The sequence below is a fragment of the Pseudophryne corroboree genome, chromosome 10, assembly GCF_028390025.1.
Source record: "Pseudophryne corroboree isolate aPseCor3 chromosome 10, aPseCor3.hap2, whole genome shotgun sequence".
Lineage (NCBI taxonomy): Eukaryota > Metazoa > Chordata > Amphibia > Anura > Myobatrachidae > Pseudophryne > Pseudophryne corroboree.
The window spans coordinates 339,468,976-339,495,947 of NC_086453.1; the positions used below are offsets into that span (position 1 = coordinate 339,468,976).

The following is a 26,972-nucleotide window of genomic DNA, read 5'->3' on the forward strand; positions in this document are numbered from 1 at the left end:
ATGGGAACAACCCTATATAAGTGTTGTTCCTTATAGCCGCTTAAATATATAAAAATATCGCCAAAATATGCCCCCCCTCTCTGTTTTACCCTGTTTCTGTAGTGCAGTGCAGGGGAGAGTCCTGGGAGCCTTCCTCACAGCGGAGCTGAGCAGGAAAATGGCGCTGTGTGCTGAGGAGAATAAGCCCCGCCCCTATTCCGGCGGGCTTTTCTCCCGGAGTTTTAGACATTTGGCATGGGTTAAATACATACATATAGCCTCAATGGCTATATGTGATGTATTCTTTTGCCATAAAAGGTATTATATATTGCTGCCCAGGGCGCCCCCAGCAGCGCCCTGCACCCTCCGTGACCGTCTGGTGTGAAGTGTGTGACAACAATGGCGCACAGCTGCAGTGCTGTGCGCTACCTTCATGAAGACTGAAGAGCCTTCTGCCGCCTGTTTCCGGACCTTCAATCTTCAGCATCTGTAAGGGGGGTCGGCGGCGCGGCTCCGGGACGAACCCCAGGGTGAGACCTGTGTTCCGACTCCCTCTGGAGCTAATGGTGTCCAGTAGCCTAAGAATCCAATCCATCCTGCACGCAGGTGAGTTGAAATTCTCTCCCCTAAGTCCCTCGATGCAGTGAGCCTGTTGCCAGCAGGACTCACTGAAAATAAAAAACCTAAAAAACTTTTTCTAAGCAGCTCTTTAGGAGAGCCACCTAGATTGCACCCTGCTCGGACGGGCACAAAAACCTAACTGAGGCTTGGAGGAGGGTCATAGGGGGAGGAGCCAGTACACACCACCTAATCCTAAAGCTTTATTTTTGTGCCCTGTCTCCTGCGGAGCCGCTATTCCCCATGGTCCTGACGGAGTCCCCAGCATCCACTTAGGACGTTAGAGAAATGAGCGACGTCGCTCGGGAAGGGGGAAAATGAGCGACGTCGCTCGGGAAGGGGGGAAATAAGCTACGTCACCCGGGAAGGGGGGGGGGAATGAGCGACATCGCCCGGGATGGGGGAAAAGAGCGACGTCGCCCGGGAAGGGGGGAAATGAGCGACGTCGCCTGGGAAGGGGGGAAATGAGGGACGTCGCCCGGGAAGGGGGGAAATGAGGGACGTCGCCCGGGAAGGGGGGAAATGAGTGACGTCGCTCGGGAAGGGGGAAAATGAGCGACGTCGCCTGGGAAGGGGGGGAAATGAGCGACGTCGCCTGGGAAGGGGGGGAAATGAGCGACGTCGCCTGGGAAGGGGGGGGATGAGCGACATTGCCCGGGAAGGGGGAAAATGAGCGACATCGCCTGGGAAGGGGGGAGATGAGCGACGTCGCCCGACATCGCCCGGGAAGGGGGGAGATGAGCGACGTCGCCCGGGAAGGGGGGAGATGAGCGGCGTTGCCCGGGAAGGGGGGAGATGAGCGACATCGCCCGGGAAGGGGGGAGATGAGCGACATCGCCCGGGAAGGGGGGAGATGAGCGACATCGCCCGAGAAGGGGGGGAGATGAGCGACATCGCCCGGGAAGGGGGGAGATGAGCGACATCGCCCGGGAAGGGAGGAGATGAGCGACATCGCCCGGGAAGGGGGGAGTTGAGCGGCGTCGCTCATTTTCCCGCCAAGTGCGTATGGGCCTTAAGAATTACTAAATACTAGATACTTTGTGCAGGCAGCAAACCTGCAATTCTGTAATAACTCTTCCACAAAACCCCTCCAATGTCCCCAGCACACAGGATACCAGCATGAACCTGGCGGTAACCCACCACACGCGGTGCCTGTTCACTGCGATTCCGGGGAGGTAAATGACTGCATGCCGTGAAATCATTTCTCATCAATCTGGCAAATTTCTACATCTCTCACTCCGTGGACACCATCCGAGACTGAAGCAAATAGGTGCGTTCCGGAGCACCGCCATCATTTACACTTTGGGGAAGGATTATTCCGACTAACGAGGTCTGAGAGTGACAATTCACCGCCCTGCGGTACAGTAGCACTCTCTGATCTTTCTTATTACCCATGAATAGGTTCATTAGCCTGAGAGATCAGCAACAGGAAGAAAGAGTTATTTCAATGACTTAAATGGCTCATGTCATAGGCAAGTAAGAGACACCCCAGGCTGGAGCATCCCGGGTCACATCCAGAGAACTCTACTTGTGCCAAACCTGGGGAACGTCTCTGCGGCACAGAAAGGTTCTCAGCCAGTCATTAGCAGTGTTTGCACACATACTCACAAAGGCCAGTTGTAAGCACCGCTGATAAAAGTGCCACTTAGGATGTGCCGGGGATTACACACGCCTCTGGTGCAGCCTGGGAGGACAGCAGGGAGCGGCTGCCAATTTAACAACGTCTATACGGTACGTTTTAATAAAATGCAGACCAATGAGTTAAATAGCCATGAAGGAGAGGGAAGGCATATACGTACTATAGTTTATTACTTAGCTAATCCCCCCCATAACATATGGGTATAACATTTGGGAGAGAGTTGGCGACACTCTTCAGTTAATAGCATGTTGCTAGATAGAGAGCAAATGATCTTATTTACATTACAATATCATTTTGCTGTGCTAAATAGAATTTTGAAATGAATAATAGGTTAAGATAAACAGGGTCATGGGGTTGTGTGTTCTGTGACAGATTTAGGGAAGCAGTTGTCTGTAACACACTCGGGAGACAGCTGGACAATTGTGATCATAGGCGTAGCCAGAACTTTGTGGGCCCCATAGGAACATTTTGAAGGGCCCTCCCCCATCCCAATGCTTCAAGAGAGACACTTCTCTGCAGCAGTAGTTAAGTTTATGCCCTATACAGTAATAGTGCCCTAGTTAATTTTCTGAACCACAGCAGAGCCTTATTTAATGTTATGCCCCATAGTAGTGCCCTAGATTCTTTTATGAATCGTAGTAGTGCTTACGTTCACCCTATGTCACGTCAGAGCTGCCAGTACACATTATGCCGCACAGTACCCCCAATTCACATTATGATATATAGTGCTCCCCGTACATATTGTGCCTCATTACAGTGCTCCGGTCCATATTATATAACATTAAAATACCCTCCAGTTCATGTTATACCACACTACAATGAGCAGATCCAGGGGCATACCTAGATATATTGCAGGCCCCAAAGAAAAAGTTTGAAAGCACCCCTACGTACCACCCAATGGCTAAAAATTTATATAACACATGTAACTGTGACAGGGAAGGTGGCCCCTCCCAGCTCTGGGCCCCATAGCAGCTACACTGCATGCACCTATGGTAACTACACCCTGTATATAACACATGTAACTTTGGCAGGGAAAGTGGCCCCTCTCTGCTCTGGGCCCCATAGCAGCTACACTGCATGCACCTATGGTAGTTACACCCTTGATTGTGATGGTTAAATAAGGGAACAAACACTATGAACAGAGCTAGGCAGCAGGAAACCTTGCCAGGTAAAATTGTAGATTAATCCTTAGACATCTGTAAAATTGAACTGTTCAGAGATAACAGTCTGACCAATCATATCATCAGGCCGCGGTGCTTAGAACTTTGCAGAGAGAGACAGTAGCACAGAATTAGTAGCACAAGTTAGACAGAGAACCAGTCACTGTAACTCAGGAGCCATGCACTAACATCGGTACAGTAACACGGATATGCTCTATACTTGAATGTGAGCCTTCCCACTTGTACCTGCGTTTAGGCTGCAATTTAAAGACTTTCCTATTCAAAGATATTTCGCCAATCTCGTTTTATTTTAGGTAACAAAAAAAGCCTCTGAAATCTATACATGTTGCACATAGTTCTAAAGAAGTGCAACCCATACATCCCAGTCATACATTAATAAGGGTATTACCCAGCCAGGGTACGGAGTAACTATTCATAGATACTGCATGCTTTCTGGGGCCTGAGATGGACTGTTTGGAGGTATCCTCTTTCATTTCTATTAGTCCTTTGTAGTCTCTCATTGGTCAGTATGGGACATCTGTTTTTTTATAGTCAACATTAAGGGGGACATTTACTAAGCAGTGATAAGAGCCAGTGGAGAAGTTGCCCATGGCAACCAATCAGAACTGTAGTAACATCTATAATTTACATACTATAAAATGATACAGAGCTGCTGATTGGTTGATGGGGCATCTTCTCCACTGGCTCACTTCTCCGCTCTTATCACTGCTTAGTAAATGTCCCCCTTAGTTCCATGTCCCATCACCACAGCTGATCGCTGGAGAGGAACCTATAAGATACAGCGACACCTCACAGGGCACATAAAAGGGCCGGTATGGAAGGAAAAGGGAGCAGGGACTCTGGGGGTCAAAAAATATAAAATTGGGTGGATTCGCTTTTTCTGCACTCAACCCCCCCCCCCCCAAAAAAAAAAAAAAAGACCCACATACCACTGGGGTCTCCTAATTGAAACCATAATACTGTATAATTAAAATATGCAATTGAAACTATTGGATGTTAAACCTCATACACTTGTATCCCTACGTAGTGTGATTATAACGCTCTTCTCGCTTTCACAACTTCACAGGATTTGTCGGAGATGTTTCCAGTGCTGTCATGTATACATGCGATGCTACTAGGAGCTCCTTCTGTCACTGCAAACCCATAAACATCCTCCATCTCCGACCATGGTACCGTCTGACTTCACACCTGTACTCTGTGCCACATTACAAGTCCTGTACCTTGCTGCGCACGCAGAAACCTTTATCGTGTATTATGACACATTGTACTACGGTCCAGTATAGCATGCAACTCCCGGTTAGCTCAGGAGACAGAACATATGCTGCGTTGATAATGGTCATATAAAATAAGAATTTACTTACCGATAATTCTATTTCTCGGAGTCCGTAGTGGATGCTGGGGTTCCTGAAAGGACCATGGGAATAGCGGCTCCGCAGGAGACAGGGCACAAAAGTAAAGCTTTTACAGGTCAGGTGGTGTGTACTGGCTCCTCCCCCTATGACCCTCCTCCAGACTCCAGTTAGGTACTGTGCCCGGACGAGCGTACACAATAAGGGAGGATTTTGAATCCCGGGTAAGACTCATACCAGCCACACCAATCACACCGTACAACTTGTGATCTAAACCCAGTTAACAGTATGATAACAGAGGAGCCTCTGAAAGATGGCTTCCTAAACAATAACCCGAATTAGTTAACAATAACTATGTACAAGTATTGCAGATAATCCGCACTTGGGATGGGCGCCCAGCATCCACTACGGACTCCGAGAAATAGAATTATCGGTAAGTAAATTCTTATTTTCTCTATCGTCCTAAGTGGATGCTGGGGTTCCTGAAAGGACCATGGGGATTATACCAAAGCTCCCAAACGGGCGGGAGAGTGCGGATGACTCTGCAGCACCGAATGAGAGAACTCCAGGTCCTCCTTTGCCAGGGTATCAAATTTGTAAAAATTTACAAACGTGTTCTCCCCTGACCACGTAGCTGCTCGGCAGAGTTGTAATGCCGAGACCCCTCGGGCAGCCGCCCAAGATGAGCCCACCTTCCTTGCGGAATGGGCCTTAACAGATTTAGGCTGTGGCAGGCCTGCCACAGAATGTACAAGTTGAATTTTGTTACAAATCCAACGAGCAATCGACTGCTTAGAAGCAGGTGCACCCAACTTGTTGGGTGCATACAGTATAAACAGCGAGTCAGATTTTCTGACTCCAGCCGTCCTTTAAATGTATATTTTTAAGGCTCTGACAACGTCCAACAACTTGGAGTCCTTCAAGTCGTCTGTAGCCGCAGGCACTACAATAGGCTGGTTCAGGTGAAACGCTGATACCACCTTAGGGAGAAAATGCGGACGCGTCCGCAGCTCTGCCCTATGTCGAATGGAAAATTAAATAAGGGCTTTTATAAAACAAAGCCGCCAGTTCAGATACTCTCCCGGCCGAAGCCAGGGCCAGTAACATAGTCACTTTCCATGTGAGATATTTCAAATCCACATTCTTTAGTGGTTCAAACCAATTGGATTTGAGGAAATCTAAAACTACATTTAGATCCCACGGTGCCACCTTAGGCACCACAGGAGGCTGTATATGCAGTACTCCTTTGATAAAAATCTGGACCTCAGGGACTGAGGCCAATTCTTTTTGGAAGAATATTGATAGGGCCGAAATTTGAACCTTAATAGATCCCAATTTGAGACCCATAGACAATCCTGATTGCAGGAAATGTAGGAAAACGACCCAGTTGAAATTCCTCCATCGGAGCACTCCGCTGCTCGCACCACGCAACATATTTTCGCCAAATACGGCGATAATGCTTCGCGGTGACTTCCTTCCTTGCCTTTATCAAGGTAGGAATGACTTCTTCTGGAATGCCTTTTCCTTTTAGGATCTGGCATTCAAACGCCATGCCGTCAAACGCAGCCGCGGTAAGTCTTGAAAAAGACAAGGACCCTGCTGAAGCAGGTCCCTTCTCAGAAGTAGAGGCCACGGATCGTCCGTGACCATCTCTTGAAGTTCCGGGTACCAAGTCCTTCTTGGCCAATCCGGAGCCACTAGTCTTACTCCTCTTTGCCGTATAATCCTCAATACCTTTGGTATGAGAGGCAGAGGAGGAAACACATATACCGACTGGTACACCCAAGGTGTTACCAGCGCGTCCACAGCTATTGCCTGCGGATCTCTTGACCTGGCGCAATACCTGTCCAGTGTTTTGTTGAGGCGAGACGCCATCATGTCCACCATTGGTTTTACCCAACGGTTTAATAGCATGTGGAAAACTTCTGGATGAAGTCCCCACTCTCCCGGGTGAAGGTCGTGTCTGCTGAGGAAGTCTGCTTCCCAGTTGTCCACGCCCGGGATGAATACTGCTGACAGTGCTATCACGTGATTCTCCGCCCAGCGAAGGATCCTGGCAGCTTCTGCCATTGCCCTCCTGCTTCTTGTGCCGCCCTGTCTGTTTACATGGGCGACTGCCGTGATGTTGTCCGACTGGATCAACACCGGTCTTCCTTGAAGCAGAGGTTCCGCCTGGCTTAGAGCATTGTAGATTGCTCTTAGTTCCAGAATGCTTATGTGAAGAGACTTTTTCAGGCTCGACCACACTCCCTGGAAATTTCTTCCCTGTGTGACTGCTCCCCAGCCTCTCAGGCTGGCATCCGTGGTCACCAGGATCCAATCCTGCATGCCGAATCTGCGGCCCTCCAATAGATGAGCCTCCTGCAACCACCACAGAAGGGATACCCTTGTCCTCGGCGACAGGGTTATCCGCAGGTGCATCTGAAGATGCGACCCTGACCATTTGTCCAACAGATCCCTTTGCATGGAATCTGCCGAAAGGGATTGCTTCGTAAGAAGCTACCATTTTTTCCCAGGACTCTTGTGCATTGATGTACAGACACCTTTCCTGGTTTTAGGAGGTTCCTGACCAGGTCAGATAACTCCTTGGCTTTTTCTTCGGGAAGAAAAACCTTTTTCTGAACTGTGTCCAGAATCATCCCCAGGAACAGCAGACGAGTTGTCGGCATTAATTGGGATTTTGGAATATTCAGAATCCATCCGTGCTGCTTTAGCACCTCTTGAGATAGTGCTAAACCCATCTCTAGCTGTTCTCTGGACCTTGCCCTTATTAGGAGATCGTCCAAGTATGGGATAATTAATACGCCTTTTCTTCGAAGAAGAAATATTATCTCGGCCATTACCTTTGTAAAGACCCGAGGTGCCGTGGACAAACCAAACGGCAGCGTCTGAAACTGATAGTGACAGTTTTGTACAACGAACCTGAGGTACCCCTGGTGTGAGGGGTAATTGGAACGTGGAGATACGCATCCTTGATGTCCAAGGATACCATAAAGTCCCCTTCTTCCAGGTTCGCTATCACTGCTCTGAGTGACTCCATCTTGAACTTGAACTTCTTTATGTACAGGTTCAAGGACTTCAGATTTAGAATAGGCCTTACCGAGCCATCCGGCTTCGGTACCACAAAAAGAGTGGAATAATACCCCTTCCCTTGTTGTAGAAGAGGTACCTTGACTATCACCTGCTGAGAATACAGCTTGTGAATGGCTTCCAAAACCGTCTCCCTTTCTGAGGGGGACGTTGGTAAAGCAGACTTCAGGAAACGGCGAGGTGGCTCTGTCTCTAATTTCAACCTGTACCCCTGAGATATTATCTGCAGGATCCAGGGATTTACCTGCGAGTGAGCCCACTGCGCGCTGTAATTCTTGAGACGACCGCCTACCGCCCCCGAGTCCGCTTGCGAAGCCCCAGCGTCATGCTGAGGCTTTTGTAGAAGCCGGGGAGGGCTTCTGTTCCTGGGAAGGAGCTGCCTGTTGCTGTCTCTTCCCTCGTCCTCTGCCTCGTGGCAGATATGAATAGCCCTTTGCTCTCTTATTTTTAAAGGAACGAAAGGGCTGCGGTTGAAAGGTCGGTGCCTTTTTCTGTTGGGGAGTGACTTGAGGTAGAAAGGTGGATTTCCCGGCCGTAGCCGTGGCCACCAAATCCGATAGACCGACCCCAAATAACTCCTCTACGCATCGCCTGTCCACTGTCGTGTCCATAAAGCTCTTCTGGCCGAAATGGACATAGCACTTACCCGTGATGCCAGTGTGCAGATATCTCTCTGTGCATCACGCATATAAAGAAATGCATCCTTTATTTGTTCTAACGACAGTAAAATATTGTCCCTGTCCAGGGTATCAATATTTTCGATCAGGGACTCTGACCAAACTACCCCAGCACTGCACATCCAGGCAGTCGCAATAGCTGGTCGTAGTATAACACCTGCATGTGTGTATATACCTTTTTGGATATTTTCCATCCTCCTATCTGATGGATCTTTAAGTGCGGCCGTCTCAGGAGAGGGTAACGCCACTTGTTTTGATAAGCGTGTTAGCGCTTTGTCCACCCTAGGAGGTGTTTCCCAGCGCTCCCTAACCTCTGGCGGGAAAGGGTATAAAGCCAATAACTTCTTTGAAATTAGCAGTTTTTTATCGGGGCACCCCACGCTTCATCACACACGTCATTTAATTCTTCTGATTCGGTAAAAACTACTGGTAGTTTTTTCACACCCCACATAATACCCTGTTTAGTGGTACCTGTAGTATCAGCTAAATGTAACATCTCCTTTATTGCCAAAATCATATAACGTGTGGCCCTACTGGAAAATACGGTTGATTCGTCACCTTCACCACCGGAATCAGTGCCTGTGTCTGGGTCTGTGTCGACCGACTGAGGCAAGGGGCGTTTTACAGCCCCTGACGGTGTTTGAGGCGCCTGGACAGGCACTAATTGAGTGTCCGGCCGCCTCATGTCGGCAAACGACTGCTTAAGCGAGTTGACGCTATCCCGTAATTCCACAAATAAAGGCATCCATTCTGGTGTCGACCCCCTAGGAGGTGACATCCTCATATTTGGCAATTGCTCCGCCTCCACACCAATAACGTCCTCATACATGTCGACACACACGTACCGACACACAGCAGACACACAGGGAATGCTCTATACGAAGACAGGACCCACTAGCCCTTTGGGGAGACAGAGGGAGAGTCTGCCAGCACACACCAAAAAGCGCTATATATGACAGGGATAGCCTTATGATTAAGTGCTCCCTTATAGCTGCTTTTATATTAATATATTGCCATTTATTTTGCCCCCCCTCTCTGTTATACCCTGTTTCTGTAGTGCAGTGCAGGGGAGAGACCTGGGAGCCTTCCTGACCAGCGGAGCTGTGACAGAAAATGGCGCCGTGTGCTGAGGAGATAGGCCCCGCCCCTTTTTCGGCGGGCTCGTCTCCCGCTATTTAGTACATTTAGGCAGGGGTAAATATCTCCATATAGCCTCTGGGGCTATATGTGAGGTATTTTTAGCCTTTTTAAAGGTTTTCATTTGCCTCCCAGGGCGCCCCCCCCCCAGCGCCCTGCACCCTCAGTGACTGCCGTGTGAAGTGTGCTGAGAGGAAAATGGCGCACAGCTGCAGTGCTGTGCGCTACCTTAAGAAGACTGCAGGAGTCTTCAGCCGCCGATTCTGGACCTCTTCTTGCTTCAGCATCTGTGAGGGGGCCGGCGGCGTGGCTCCGGTGACCATCCAGGCTGTACCTGTGATCGTCCCTCTGGAGCTTCATGTCCAGTAGCCAAGAAGCCAATCCATCCTGCACGCAGGTGAGTTCACTTCTTCTCCCCTCTGTCCCTCGTTGCAGTGATCCTGTTGCCAGCAGGAATCACTGTAAAATAAAAAACCTAAGCTAAACTCTCTAAGCAGCTCTTTATGAGAGCCACCTAGAATTGCACCCTTCTCGGCCGGGCACAAAAATCTAACTGGAGTCTGGAGGAGGGTCATAGGGGGAGGAGCCAGTACACACCACCTGACCTGTAAAAGCTTTACTTTTGTGCCCTGTCTCCTGCGGAGCCGCTATTCCCATGGTCCTTTCAGGAACCCCAGCATCCACTTAGGACGATAGAGAAATTACTTTTACTTTTTCCAACCAGTGTTGGTGCAATAAATTAGATGAAGTGAACACTAGGTGGCATCCTCAAACCTCCTCATGCTTCCTTCTCCTACTGCCCTCACCTCCAACTACTGCATGAGAACTCCTCATTCTCCACACTACATGCACCCAAGCGCCCACCCCAAGAGATTCCCAATTTCTCCATCATTCCCGGTTAGCAGAGCATCGGAGAAATGAATTATGTGATGCATTATTCTCATCCACCGTTTAAGAAACTGCAGCGCAGCATTTCCCAGATATATGTAAAGCAGGCAGAACAATTAATAATGATCGTTAGTGATAATTAGCACATAGTTAACTGATTAATTGCATGATAATTAGATATCTAAACACATTTATCTGTCCTACAGCTTAAAACACCCTCACAGCGTCATTGTGTTTAGTACATTAACACTTATACAGCACATAATGCAAGGAACAGAAGGGAGGAAAACTGCATGCATCACATAACTGCCCTTTATCTGCCACAAATGCCAAAACAAACATATGAAGGGCACAGAAAACACGGAGTAAGGCATAATAAAAGTATTTGGGGTTCTTAAATTGTGTTAAATGGCTGTTATATGCATTTTCCCCAAAAAATTTGAAAAAATTCTAAAAAAAAAAAAAGGCAAGTGTTTTTGTGAAAAATAAACGTACTACTTAAATTAGGATTTTTTTAAAAATGGGCATAAGTATATATGTGGGATAGGTTCAATGTGCCGGCTGTCGGGATTCTGGCGGTCAGGATGCCGACGCCGGAATCCCGACACGACAGCGCTGCCAGCCGGAATCCCGGCAAAACAGGACTGTTTCCACTCGTGGGTGTCCCCGACACCCATAGAGTGGGAATGAATCCTGTGGCCAGCGCAGCGAGCCCGCAAGGGGACTCTTTGCGCTCGCCCCGCTGCCGGCATTCTGGCGAGCGGGATGCGGCTGTTGCAATCATAAAGCACACAAATATACCTGCCCCATACCTTGTACCCTAATTTCCATAATTTTGTACTTTTTCACCCCAAAAATTACATGTCATTATTGGCCAATAAGTGTCTAATTAGTCATTAAGAGGGGTGTCCCAGGGGTTCTGCACCAAATCCCAAAATAGGGATTTCCACATTGTTTCCCCTGCTCAGAGGTGGTGAAAAGAAATCTGCGTTAAACCTACAGAGAATTATTGCCGGTCATTTTTGGCGGACAACTGAATGGCGTGGCTTTTAACAAGTCGAGATAAAAGACCCATTTTTATCACAAAAATGGGATTTTGCGGACAATTGAATTCCCCCTTTAAGATCATCAAATCAAGCTGGGCTGAGGTATATCCTGATACACCTATCCTTTTTGTACCATTTGGCATGAGACCCATGGCGTGACTTACTGTAGATGCTCTGCCGCAGTTAGCGATTCCTAGATATTCGTACTTTTCCAGGAATTAGCGTATTTTTTGCATTGTACAAGAAAACAAAGATGCTTATGAGCATTCAGGTTCAGTATTTCTGTTGCAAAGGAATCGGAATGAAGCCGCAGATTAAGTGCAAAGATGCATGGCACATATATTCACTCACCCTTATTCCTTTCTACCCATGTTAGAGAGTCTGGGGGGGTATATAATTATAAGCAAAAAAATCATCGGATGAGAAAAGTGGGCGTTTTTCACAATGTTTCCCGATTTTTTTACAATATTTTATAGGCTGATCCTATTAAAACACATGGAAAAAAAAATCTATTTATTCATCAATTCTGCCCTAAAATAAGCATACACTACTATTCCCCCCACATTAAAGTGTAGAATTAGGTGTCGCAGGTATATAACAACACAGAAAGCAGGAGATTTGTTCTCTGTGGATTCCAACCCCTTCTGCGTGGTCATCCAGCCTGGTTAAAATGGTGAGAATCTGCAAAATAAACTGGATCAAATATATGAAGCTGACTGTGAACGGTGACCTTCACAAAGATGAACCAGCTGAGCATTCATCTCACCAACTTGAGTGCCAAACTGTCTCCCCTTCCAGCGATTTGCCCACACTTCCCCTACACTCGCCCTGTAGTCCTCAACCTACCTACAGTACACTGTTATTTTATTGCTGTATATTGTTCCTAGAGATGTAAATTTGCATTGTATTGTATGATGTGTCAAGATACACTGGCACTGCGTATATTCCTTGTACGGTTCTGCATAAACTTTGTGACGCATTAAAAATAATAATAAAATTAAAATAATAGTTTGTTGGACAGATCCCCTTTCAATATCAAGGTGAACAAGTGTATAGGATTGCTGAACACAGGTGGTCATTCCGAGTTGTTCGCTCGCTTGCTGCTTTTAGCAGCCGTGCAAACGCTAAGCCTCTGGGAGTATGTTTTAGCTTAGCAGAAGTACGAACGAAAGGATCGCAGAGCGGCTACAAAATAATTTTGTGCAGTTTCAGAGTGGCTCCAGACCTACTCAGCGCTTGCGATAACTGCAGACTATTGAGTTCCTGTTTTGACGTCACGGACACACCCTGCGTTCGGCCAGCCACGCCTATGTTTCCTCAGCCACGCCTGCGTTTTTCCGCTCACTTCCTGAAAAAGGTCAGTTGACACCCAGAAACGCCCACTTCCTGTCAATCACTCTGCGGCCAGCAGTGCAACTGAAAAGCTTTGCTAGACCCTGTGTGAAACTACATTGTTCGTTGTAATAGTATGACGCACGTGCACCGCATGCGCAGAAGTGCCATTTTTTTGCCTGATCGCTGCGCTGCGATTGAAATCTGCTAGCGAACAGCTCCCAATGACCCCCACAGTGTCTCCGGTACCTAACTTCTGACTAGTCATGCCTCACAATTCCCCTGCTTTATCCCATCTGGGACAATGGCCAGCTGAGGCCTCTCCTTCCCAGTAAAGGAATATAAACTGAAGAGCCCACTCCAGAATGTCTCCCCGTCATTCCTGAAACCAGTTCTCAGAGAGCCTACATGCATCATTTGTGATAATGAGGCTGTATGTGGAAAGAGGAAAACTCAAGTGATCTATTATTCTAGCCACAAATCTACGTACATAGCCTAATGGCAAAATGTCAGCTAGGCAGGGCCTCAATTTGATGCAAAAATGTATATACAATAACCATCAGCCAGTAAACCGTATGACGTAGTTATGGCGGGTACAGCCCGGGAAATGGTTAAATACAGTACACTGCCGTGTGGTGACGGTTGAAGAGTCAGCTGGGAGAACCTTATTGGAGGTGACAGTACCCCGTACTCTGTAATGTGTCAGATTGTGACAGGTTCCCTAATCCTGGTTGATCTGCCATCAGTCCCCAGCTAAACACTGACTGAGCGTAACACAGCAGCCCTGTAACTGAAAAATACAACGTACCTGTAGCAAGCCCCCCCCCCAATACACCCGCTTCTCGCTCCGGGGCACAAGCATCCTTTCATCCAATAGCTTTGTGGATGGCGCGTTCAAGCTTCCAAACCCCCCTCAGCAAGACGAAAAGCTGATGAAATGAACCAGAGCACTTACCTAGGAACAAAAAAAGAGAGAGAGATGAATTAGTGAGGAACAGGGAAAAGAGAAAAGAAGAAAAAGAAATCCTTTCAAATCCTGAAAGCTCAGATTCAAACACCGAGGAGACCTCAGATTTTTAACACTTGTGCTGCCGGCTCTGGAAAAGTTACTTAAGCCTGTCCTTGGACGAGCCCAGCGGCCTTTGTAACCCACATGCACCGCCGAGATGAAGAAGAAAGGATGCAGGGAATTCAGAGAGGACAGATGAAGGGTATTGTAAAGGATAAAAAATACATATAAATATCAAAGTGTCCTTTTTATCACATTTTTAATCATTGGTTTTTTTCATTTTCGTTCTGAAAGATCTCGGGGGGCAATTATTCCTCTAGCTGCTTCAGATGCAGCCCCTGCTTAGCATCCGTCTACTGACGGACAGACTAGAGAGAGAGAGAGGCCTGCAGAGCATCATCACGCTTCTCAGCGTGCAGAGCATTGCTCTGTCAGCTGTCATTGCTGAAAATAAAGAACTGAAGAGAAGATGGCTAAGTGTGCTTGCCACAGCCACGTCATGGCGCACACCTAGACAGCAGCTGCTGTATGATCCGTCTATTACTCCCTTATATGAGAGAGTCACAGAGGACAGCACTCACTACAGCAAACACCTTCTCTGCTTGTATCCTAACTTCTAATGCACGGCTTCTGACATGTACAGATGATATCTTTCTAGAGGGACAAGACGAGGCATAAATAGGGGATAACAATCTCTTCTGTTCTGCAGGATGTGAGGAGTACAAGGGAAAATGCCAGGTGATACCGCAGCAACATTACACCATGATATGGGGAGTTCAATGCCCTCCTTGTTATCTGTCAGGAACTGCTGCAGCCATGAATTCCTGCGGGAGAGGCTGGAATCTCCCACTACTGCTTCCATGGACTAATAAGTAATTAGGCAGTCACGCTACAAAAACATGGTGGTTTTGGAGCTTGATAAATAGAGAGTGTTAACAAAATCCCCCCCTCACACTATATAGGGACATCGTCATTCATCAATCTGTAAATGAAGGCAGGAGGTATTTGCAGAATGGTCTGTCTGCAAATCACCTCAGGATTCTGGAGCATAGTTGCCTACTGTCATGGTCTCATCTCCGGGCGAGGCCTGGAGAGGAGACACTGCTGACACATTCGTAGGGTCGGGCTGGCCCATCACTAGGCCCTGCCACCAAAATGGCGTGTCTAAATTATGTGAATTTGGATAATTTAGCCCCCCCCCCCCCCCCCCAATTCAGTGCTGAGATTCCCTGTTCAATCTTCTCCTACCACCCGCTTAACTAGAAAGTGGGAGGGATGCGTAAGAACCGGCCACTCTTTTGTGGGTTTGGGGGACTACCTGAAAGACCAGTAGAACTCCCTTAACTTGTAGGAGTGTAAGCAAGTATGCTCCGAAGAGCTGCAGAAGTGTGAATTTACTATCTGCAGTCATGCTGAACTATGGCTGCAGAGGCACTTCATGAATAACAAGTGGATGGCAGTGAGGCAACGGGATACCGTCATTAGGTCGACCACTATTAGTCGACATGCAGTAGGTCGACAGGGTTTTTGGTCAACATGGTCCCTAGGTTGACATGACAAAAAGTCGACTTGAGTTTTCACAATTTTTTTTTTCAACTTGTTCATACTTTACGATCCACGCGGACTACAATTGGAAACGGTAACCTGTGCCGAGCGCAGCTGCAGCGGAGCGAGGCACCTTGCCCGAAGTACGCTCGCCATGCGAGGGGACGCGGTGCACTAACTGGGGTTCCCGGTCACTCTACAAAGAAAACGACACCAACATTTTCAAAAAATATCATGTCGACCTAGAACATGTCGACCTAGGGACCATGTTGACCTCCTGCATGTCAACCAATAGTGGTCGACCTAATGACTGTCGACCTGACCTAAGTGTGGTTGACCCAACGACCCATACCCGAGGCAACTTTCTGCTCTCCATATTAACACAGTATCTATGCAACCCAAACCAGGGATGATCATGCAGGCACTGTTGTTTCTGCATGATTATCAGAAGACTTTGGTAAATAGGCCTCCAGGGAGTCTATTTATCAAGTCTCATTCTCAGTTGACACTTGTACTCTACAGTTTGTAGCAAACCCAAACAAATAGGGACATTTTCCATACACATTTTTAGGACTGTCCTAGGAGACCAGAGAGCCTATACATGAGTCCTACTCGCTGACCTATGACCCGGGCCCCCAGGAGATTCTGGAGTTGGGAGGCCCCGTTGGGAGATGCGGAGGATGGGATAATGGGAACTGTGTCACTGCAGCCCCCCCCACACACACACACAGACCACCACCACCACCACTGTACAATGCAGTGATCTGTATAGCATTCACGTCAGGGTCGACTGGCCACAGGGAAACCACTGGTGGGCCCCACTGCCTGTGGGCCCTCCTCCTCCTCTAGGGATCAGGTTCCAGACTTTATCCAGGTGCACTTGAATTATGCATTATACTGTACATATGTTACATTATACTTCACAAGAATTATTATTATTTTTTTATACATTTACCAAGGGGCACAGAACGTGTACTCTGTAATGGTTAGCCAAACCTCTGTGGTGGCTGGCCACGCCCCCACTGGGGCCTGGTCACACCCTTAAGCATGGGCCCCTACAACAGCATCACCCCGGCGGGATTGGGGGGGGGGGGGGGGGGTGCCTTCATGCCCCAGTCCGACACTGGTTCACGTCACTGCCCATGTTAATCCTTACCCCAAACATGAATCTACGAGTGTTATCACATTGCTACATTATCCATCTAAACTGGTGTCCCTTTGCACGCGTATGTACAAGGTTGGGGCAGCGCAGGCATCAGAATCATTGTTTTATTTATTTTTAATCTGTTACATTCAGCAAACAGTAGTTGTGCATTAAAATGTGAAAACATACTTAACTTTTACATTTGTACCCTGCAGAGATTATTTTCACTTCTTTCCACTTAGAGGAACAGTGTAACATGTAATTTGTTGGAAGTGCTCAACAGTTTGCATACAACCGTATATAAAAAGAGGCATCAAATTATAGAGACCGCCTTTACACAGATTGTGTTTATTTACTGTTGTAGTTGGTTATGTATTACAAACATTATAGCCAACCTAGGATTACGGAGGCACGTTCAGACATACTGTCATTTTATTGTATCTTTATAAGAGATTACATACAAAAAAAACATTCCTTCTTTTATTGCACGCGTTTTTTGTTGCGGTCTGTCACATTATGGAGATCGGCACTGTCAGACACGGGAGAGTCATTGGGAAGAGGTACGAAGCCTTGGAGAGAGATAAAGTAGACAAAGTATCATCCAATCAGCTCCAAAACGGTCATGTTACAGGCTGTGTTTGAAAAATGACAGGAGCTGATTGGTTGGTACTTTCTTTCTCTCCACTTTATCACTCTCCAAAGCTTAGCGCATCTGTCCCATTATATGTAACTACCGGACATGTGTACAACACGAACATCCTTCTCCATAACAGTGGCAGAGGGATAGGTGTATCAAACCTTGGAGAGTGCTAAAGTTATACTGAAGTTAAATTTTACGGACTGCGGGGCTCATTTATTGAGTGATAAAACTCATTGAATGAGAAAACGTGTTGCGTATGATAAATGGTACTCCAGCCAATCAGCTCCCAACTGTCATCTGTTCAGCTCCTGTCATGTGATTGAAATATGACAGTTGGCAGCGGATTGTCCTGTACTTTATGGCTCTCCAATTTATCTTTCTCTACTGTTTGATACATCTCCCCAAGAATGAGGTGAGGTGATCAGCGCCACAGGACAGCAGTGTACAGAGGAAGCATTGTGTATTCTAATACAGGACTAAAGGATGAGCCAGACTTGGCTGAGATTAGGTTAACTGTGAGCCATCAACAATGATCATACTGTATTAGCTTCTTGATAACCTCTGCAGATCAGCGCAGGAGAGGCCTTGATAGATTATTAATAGCTGCTACAGGCAACGCGTAAAGCAGCCTGTCACAGACAGACGGAATCCTCACACAAAGTGACAGCTTTCCACTCTCTCCAAAACACAATTAAACAAAACATGACAAACATGATTCAATCAAATTGCAATATAAATACTAAAAAGTTTCCTTCGTCTGTCAAAAGCGGCTTGTGTGTTATAGGGAATAACACAGTAACACTACAGTGACTTGTAATATCCTCAGTCTGACAGCAGAACAGCGCACTATGCCAGACGCACATTCTTCCTCTCAGACTTCGCTAATAATACGACACAGCCAAGTTCTGTGAACGTCGCTAATTGTAAATGAAGTAACCGCAAGCAAATCACCGCAGTCTCTCCCAACTGTGGCTGCTGCCTGTAGCAGGGAAATGACGAAGCTGGTTCTGACAGACCAGTTACGTCTCATCTGTTTCAATGAAGAACTGTAATCAAAGCATAGTCTCCTGGGACTTCTGCCAGTATAGGCTCACAGCAGCAAAGGAGACTATACACATAGAATCCTCCTAAACACAGTGTATTTACTTATGGTTTGTCCCTTTTATTTCCCATGTGGAACTCACCAGGCCTTGTGTCACAACGGAGTCCACCGAGGTGGCAAGTGGTCAATCAACCTCCTCTCAACTACTCTTAACGATGTAATTATTTAAGAAGTTGCCATGTAGTATAATTACTTAAGGGCTCCATACACTACAACGATATGTCCTGAGGCTGAAGTCGGAGGCGATTTCCCTTGAACTCTCCCGGGAGCGGATCCATACGATTTGGTACATTTTGCATGTGATATATCGTATGCGATCCAAGCCATGCCTGCGGGAACCGGCATATCACGAGTGCAGCACTAACGATCTAGGGGAGCCGATCCGACCCTCACGGGAACGCGCATCGGATCGGAAACCCCTCCAAAATGCCCGATTTCACCCGGTGTATCGGCCCAAATTTAGATGAAATCTGGCATTATCGTTCTAGTGTATGGGGCCCTTGAGTCTACCAAATTAATCTACCAATGAACTCTGGACTTAAGTTTAAGCCTCAAAAACATACCCTGATAAGAATAAGTAAGGAGAAGGTTATGGCTTTGCTCTAGAGAAGTGTGTTTTGAAGACAGAAATTACCATCCATGATGAAGTTTATTTATGAAGCCCTGAAAACCCCTAACTCCATTGACAGAGGCTGTGCATAGTATGATGGACATCAGATAGGGGGACTGTGTATTGTATTACAGGTTGAGTATCCCTTATCCAAAATGCTTGGGACCAGAGGTATTTTGGATATGGGATTTTTCCGTATTTTGGAATAATTGCATACCATAATGAGATATCATGGTGATGGGACCTAAATCTAAGCACAGAATACATTTATATTACATATACACCTTATACACACAGCCTGTAGGTAATTTTAGCCAATATTTTTTATAACTTTGTGCATTAAACAAAGTGTGTGCACATTCACACAATTCATTTATGTTTCATATACAAGAAAGAAATTATGTGGGCGCTCGGAGGGGATCGAATGCAATGACTGCTGGTTTTGAAAATATTGAGTTTTGTTTATTGGTAAAAAATTTTAACAAGTAGACATTATGAAAATATGGCTAGATGCCATTAGCAATGCATATACACAATTAGATATATTAAAAAACAAATTTAAAACAATGATTAAAAATAAAAATGACTGTGTTCTGGGCCTCAGAACTAATATTTATGCTTTGGTACCCGCTCTATTTATGTTAGTCCTCTTGCATGCAAAAAGCCAGCTGTTATGTTAGTAGAGGTTAGTGCATATTTAACTCATACTGCACTCTGCAGGAGAAAAGGCTGATTGATAGTATGTAAAGCTTGTTAATACTTCACCAAAGGAAGAGCTGATAGATGCAGTCTTCAGTAATAGGACTGAGTGCAAAACGTGCCGATCCCACAACTGTCTCCTGTCTGTGGAATAATTTTAATCCACTCACTGTTTGTGTGGCGGGCCGCGCAGCGGCGGTTCTCTTTAACAGTGCCTGAGGTAGATGGTATGGTGTGCAGTCTTGGGCACTGTGCCTGAGCAGGAACGGAGACAGGGAATCGCACGTGTAGTTCTGGGTAGCAGGGGACGCTGTGTTGCCGTGATTCGCGGCTTCCGGGTTCGGGGCTTCCGGCTTCCGGTTGCGGTCCACCTGCGTTCCACAGTCGTAACAGGTCACCTGACGCGTTTCTCCGCCTCCAAAGTGGGCGGTTTCATCAGAGAAACGCGTCAGGTGACCTGTTACGACTGTGGAACGCAGGTGGACCGCAACCGGAAGCCGGAAGCCCCGAACCCGGAAGCCGCGAATCACGGCAACACAGCGTCCCCTGCTACCCAGAACTACACGTGCGATTCCCTGTCTCCGTTCCTGCTCAGGCACAGTGCCCAAGACTGCACACCATACCATCTACCTCAGGCACTGTTAAAGAGAACCGCCGCTGCGCGGCCCGCCACACAAACAGTGAGTGGATTAAAATTATTCCACAGACAGGAGACAGTTGTGGGATCGGCACGTTTTGCACTCAGTCCTATTACTGAAGACTGCATCTATCAGCTCTTCCTTTGGTGAAGTATTAACAAGCTTTACATACTATCAATCAGCCTTTTCTCCTGCAGAGTGCAGTATGAGTTAAATATGCACTAACCTCTACTAACATAACAGCTGGCTTTTTGCATGCAAGAGGACTAACATAAATAGAGCGGGTACCAAAGCATAAATATTAGTTCTGAGGCCCAGAACACAGTCATTTTTATTTTTAATCATGGTTTTAAATTTGTTTTTTAATATATCTAATTGTGTATATGCATTGCTAATGGCATCTAGCCATATTTTCATAATGTCTACTTGTTAAAATTTTTTACCAATAAACAAAACTCAATATTTTCAAAACCAGCAGTCATTGCATTCGATCCCCTCCGAGCGCCCACATAATTTCTTTCTTGTTTCTGATTAGCACGGTGGATATCCAGGTCCACCATTGTGGTCAGCCAGAAGGGCGATATACGTTTTTTTGTAATATAAAGACATATATATGTATATATACTATATATAATTTGAATATTATTATTATCTTACTTTATAAGAAAAATTTTTACTAATTAGCGCCCACTTTTGTCCTTGGACTTCCCCTTTTTTCATGTTTCATATACACCTTATACACACAGCCTAAAGGTCATTTAATACAATATTTTTAATAACTTTGTGTATTAAACAAAGTTTGTGTACATTGAGCCATCAGAAAACAAAGGTTTCACTATCTCACTCTCACTCAAAAAAGTCCGTATTTCGGAATATTTGGATATGGGATACTCAACCTGTATTTCACTACTTTCCACTTAGAGGAACAGTGTAACATGTAATTTGTTGGAAGTGCTCAACAGTTTGCATACAACCGTATATAAAAAGATGCATCAAATTATAGAGACCGCCTTTACACAGATTGTGTTTATTTACTGTTGTAGTTGGTTATGTATTACAAACATTTATAGGCAATCTAGGATTACGGAGGAACATTCAGACATACTGTCATTTTATTGTATCTTTATAAGAGATTACATACAAAAAAAACTTTCCTTCTTTTATTGCACGCGTCTTTTTGTTGTCTGTCACATTATGGAGATCGGCACTGTCAGACACGGGAGAGTTATTGGGAAGAGGTACGAAGCCTTGGAGAGAGATAAAGTAGACAAAGTATCATCCAATCAGCTCCCAACTGTCATGTTCCAGGCTGTGGTTGAATAATGACAGGAGCTGATTGGTTGGTACTTTCTTTCTCTCCACTTTATCACTCTCCAAAGCTTAGTGCATCTGTCCCATTATATGTAATTACCGGACATGTGTACAACACAAACACCCTTCTCCATAACAGTGACAGAGGGATAGGTGTATCAAACCTTTAGATATGGGGCTGTGTATTGTATTATGGACATTAGATAGGGGAGCTGTATATTGTATAATGGAGATCAGATAGGGGGTCTGTGTATTGTATGTTGGACATTAGATATGGGGCTGTGTATTGTATAATGGAAATCAGATAGGGGGGCTGTGTATTGTATATTGGAGATCACATAGGGGGGCTGTGTACTGTATGATGGACATTAGATGGGGGGCTGTGTATTGTATGATGGACATCAGATATGGGAGCTGTATATTGTATAATGGAGATCAGATAGGTGGGCTGTGTATTGTATATTGGAGATCACATAGGGGGGCTGTGTATTGTATGATGGACATTAGATGGGGGGCTGTGTATTGTATGATGGACATCAGATAGGAGGTCTGTGTATTGTATGATGGACATCAGATATGGGAGCTGTATATTGTATAATGGAGATCAGATAGGGGGGCTGTGTATTGTATATTGGAGATCACATAGGGGGGCTGTGTATTGTATGATGGACATTAGATGGGGGGCTGTGTATTGTATGATGGACATCAGATAGGAGGTCTGTGTATTGTATGATGGACATCAGATATGGGAGCTGTATATTGTATAATGGAGATCAGATAGGGGAGGCTGTGTATTGTATGATGGACATTAGATGGGGGCTGTGTATTGTATGATGGACATCACATAGGTGGGATGTGTATGGTATGATGGACATAACATAGGTGGTCTGTGTATGGTATGATGGACATCACATAGGAGGGCTGTGTATGGTATGATGGACATCACATAGGAGGGCTGTGTATTGTATGATGGACATTACATAGGAGGGCTGTGTATTGTATGATGGACATCACATAGGAGGGCTGTGTATTGTATGATGGACATCACATAGGAGGGCTGTGTATTGTATGATGGACATCACATAGGAGGGCTGTGTATTGTATGATGGACATCACATAGGAGGGCTGTGTATTGTATGATGGACATCACATAGGAGGGCTGTGTATTGTATGATGGACATCACATAGGAGGGCTGCGTATTGTACGATGGACACAAGAGAGGGAGGCGGTGTATTGTATGATGGATACCAAAGAGTAGGGCTGTGTTTGTAGAATAGATATCAGAGAGGGGACGCTGTGTATTGTATGATGGCCATCAGAAAGGGAAGACTATATTGTACAATGGACATCAGAGAGGGAGGCTGTATCTGTATATTGTGTGATTAATGATGGATGGATGGATGGATGGAATTAATTAATGTATGGTGGAAATCAGAAAGAAGAAGTTGCGTATTGTATGATAGTCGTCAGAGAGGGATAGCTGTGTATGATGGACATTAGGGAAGGTGTTGTGTACTGTATTGTACTTTAGCTATCGGAGGGATGGCTGTATATTATATGATAGACATTAGAGGAGAAGAGGGTGGGGTGTACTTTATGAGAAACAATAGAGAGGGGCCTTTATATGTATATTGAACATTGGGTTGGCGGTGGATAATTTAATAGCTTTGTACTATCTCATCTAAAGTTGGCCCTGATTAGCTTTCACTAGGCAGAGACTCATTTTAAAAGATAAGTGCAATATATTAAACCGATAGAAAATTCACACTCCAAAGCAGACCTGAAATAAACCAGAGAACAGCAATCGCCTCCTTAATATTATATTAAACACCTTAAATTCAGGAGGCAGAACATTTTCTGAGGCCACTCTAGCTAATTAAACCTTTCACGAGCTTGGAGCGGTGTTTACTTCCCAATTAAATAAAGTTACGTTATCTCACCAAAGCAAAAGTGTATATTTAGATCCGGTGATATTTACCGCTGTGTGTTGTTAATTAGACCCCTGCACGTCTTGGACACTTTTTTAAAATGTTTATTGATATTTTTTGCTACTGGCAGAGTGAAGTGGAAGGGAAGAAAGGGAAAGTGAGATGAAAAGAATAAAACGGGAAATGGAGAGCGAGAGTTTTTTTTTTTTCCAGAAGTTATCATCCATGATCAGCCTCAGAAATGACCTGGGGCCCAGCAGCAGCAGCTACTCTCTCTAGGACACAGATTTTTAAAAAGAGTTGAAATAAGGAAACTTTGCAAAGTTTTGGATGGGGGGGATTCTACACTAATATGTTTCACAAAGATAATGTTGCCTAGTCACTAGACTATAGTGCATTAAGATAAGTACAATGTGCCCACCATTGTGGGGTATAAGCCACTGTGTATAAACCATTGTTGTTGGCAGAGTGTTCCGGGCTATCTGGAGCAGTGACATCAGTCCAAACACTTTGTAACTTAAACAGTAATGTAGGTTTATTGTACACAGGTGACATAGATGTAACACTGATATCGGTAATCAGGAGCCCATATATCACACAAGGTAACAGCATTAGGTAGTGGTACTTATCAGGAGATGTCTGCGGTGGTAAAGCATGGAGGACTGCACAGCCGTGCAGTCTGACTCCCACTGTAGAGAAAATGATGCATGCACTGGAACACTGAGTCTCTGTAGCGGAGATCTGCTCCCAGTCTCAGCTCTGCACACTTGTACACCAGGACTTTGTCTCTCAGTCTCTGTCACACTCTCCTCACTCTATCTCCCTGAGATGGAGGAACAGGAGCGTCATCATATAACTCCGCCACCGAATGACTCTTGGCACTAGAGGTCTAACACTAGGGGATGCACACATAGAGTAATACACAGAAGGAGACAGGTACAGAGCGTACCATGGGGGTCATTCCGAGTTGATCTCTCTCTAGCAACTTTTTGCTGTGCTGCGATCAGATAGTCACCGCCTATGGGGGAGTGTATTTTCGATTTGCAAGTGTGCGAACGCTTTTGCAGCCGATGGCACAAAAAAGTTTGCTGCAGTTTCTGAGTAGCTCTGGACTTACTCAGCCGCTGCGATCACTTCAGCTTGTCCGGTCCCGGAATTGACGTCAGATACCCGCCCTGCAAACGCTTGGACACGCCTGCGTTTTTCCAAACACTTCCAGAAAACGGACGTTTGACACCCATAAACGCCCTCTTTCTGTCAATTACCTTGCGATCGGCTGTGCGAATGGATTCTTCGTTAAATCCATCGCCCAGCATCATCCTCTTTGTACCCGTACGATGCGCCTGCGCATTGCGGTGCATACGCAGTTTGCAGAGTTTAAACCCGATTGCAGTGCTGCAAAAAGTTGCTAGCAAGCGATCAACCTAATGACCCCCCCATATCCTAACAATTGTGGGGTATAAACCATTCTGGAAAAGTCACCAAGACTGAGGACACAAATTTCTTGGGAATGAGGGACCTTGGCCTGTAAGATGCAAAAAATCTTTATAAATTGTTAAAAGGCATGATACAAAAATGCATAAGCAAAAAGTTGCAACATGGCAGAGGGTATCAGATTCAAGCACATGGGGTACCTGACAGCTACCAAGCATTGTAGCCGAGTATAGAACGTAGCATGTAAACAGCACTCCTCTGGAAAAAGCTAGTAAGTCAACAGCCGTTTCGGCGCTCGTATGGCACCTTCATCCTGGACAACCAACTAGTGTCACAAGTGTGCTACTTAAACCTGGCTAATGAAACAAGAGATACTCACCTGTGGTGGTGCCACCCACTGCGCAGGCTCATCCAGTCCAGCTGCAGCCGCCGCGACCTGAAGTGTCAGCACAGTATCTGCTTTTCACCTCCGGCCAATCACAGCATCCGATGGCCACGGCAGTGACGGGACGCATTCGTTAGTACACATCCGGCGTGTACCGGCAACACTCAAAGTCCTTGCTTGTATTTCCCTGTGATACGTAGTGTCTTGCCACTGGTGGAGTGCTAGAATCCATCTTGGTATAAGCTTTTTTAATGGAAGAGCCATGCATTGAAATCCTCTCCTGTAATGACCAGATTGTCTTACCCACATACAGTTGATTGCAAGGACACATTATTACGTACACCACGCATCGACTGTCATAGTCCAAATGATGTCGTATTTGGTATTGTTATTACGGTAAAAAAAAAGTATCGCCCAAGGACAAAATTTTGCAATTGGCACACCCACAGCATCTGAATACCCCCATTTTAGGTTGTAACCAGGTCTTAGATTTAATTGGACCAATATCTGATGCTGATACAATATCTTTGATGTTTCTACTTCTCTTGTAGCAAAATAGTGCTTTTTCTTGACAAATTTCTCCAAAAGTGGCATCAGACTGGATAACATGCCAGTGATTTAGTACTGTATCACGTATATGCTGTGAGGCTAATGAGCATGTGGAGGAAAAGATCATACGTTCTGGTAGTACAGCCTTGTCTTTGTTGATCAAAGTATCCTTCTGTTGAATACTCATGCATTTAGTAATGGCCTCATCAATCTTGTTCTGCGTATAACCCCTTAAAAGAAAGTGGATTCCCATCTCATGAAGCGCTTGTGGTAACTCGTCCACATTGGAGGTAACCCTTACACCCCGGAGTAGTTGAGAAAAAGGAAGTCTGTGTTTAAGCGGTGCCGGGTGAAAGCTATCCGCCTGTAGAAGTGTATTTTTATCGGTTGCTGTCCTATATATCTTTGTCAGTAATTTATTACCTTCCCTCTGTATACAGAAATCAAGATAATTCACTGTAGTCATACTAAAAGATAATGTTAATTGAATTTTGGTATCTGGACCATTGAGAGTCTATGAACTTTGTCAGGAGTTCCTTGCCACCAGTCCACACCATGAAGAGGTCATCAATATAACGAACGTAAAAAAATATAAATCCTGAAGAAAAACGAATTAGCCATAATGTGTTGTGACTCCTAAAGATGCATATACAGATTGGCAAAAGATGGGGCCATGTTTGACCCCATTGCGGTGCCAAGTAAACGTAAATACGAATTGACGAAGAGGAAGTAATTTTTACGCAATACAATGTCCAAAAGTAACATAAGAAACTCTACATTAGGACCCCCATAGTGTGGACTGGCCGCCATCAAACTCCTGACAGCTGCAACACCACCTTCGTGATCTATATTGGTGTACAAACTTGTAATGTCAAGGGTAACAAATAGACTATTGGAGGGCAGGGGACCCAATTTTTCAGTGGTGTCCTTCAGGTAATATTGTGTACTCTGCACCACTGGTTGTAGCCAAAAGTCTATATACTGAGAAAGCGGTTGGCACAAGGAACCGCAGGAAGAGATCATCGGTCTCCCTGGCGGATT

The 26,972-nt window shown here is 45.7% G+C and overlaps 1 protein-coding gene across 6 annotated transcripts in view; it reads right to left on the bottom strand.

Annotated features, from left to right (window-relative positions):
• The window catches only part of NTM (neurotrimin), a 1,318,058-nt gene that overhangs the window by 972,288 nt on the left and 318,798 nt on the right, over positions 1-26,972 (bottom strand). The window lies entirely within an intron of this gene.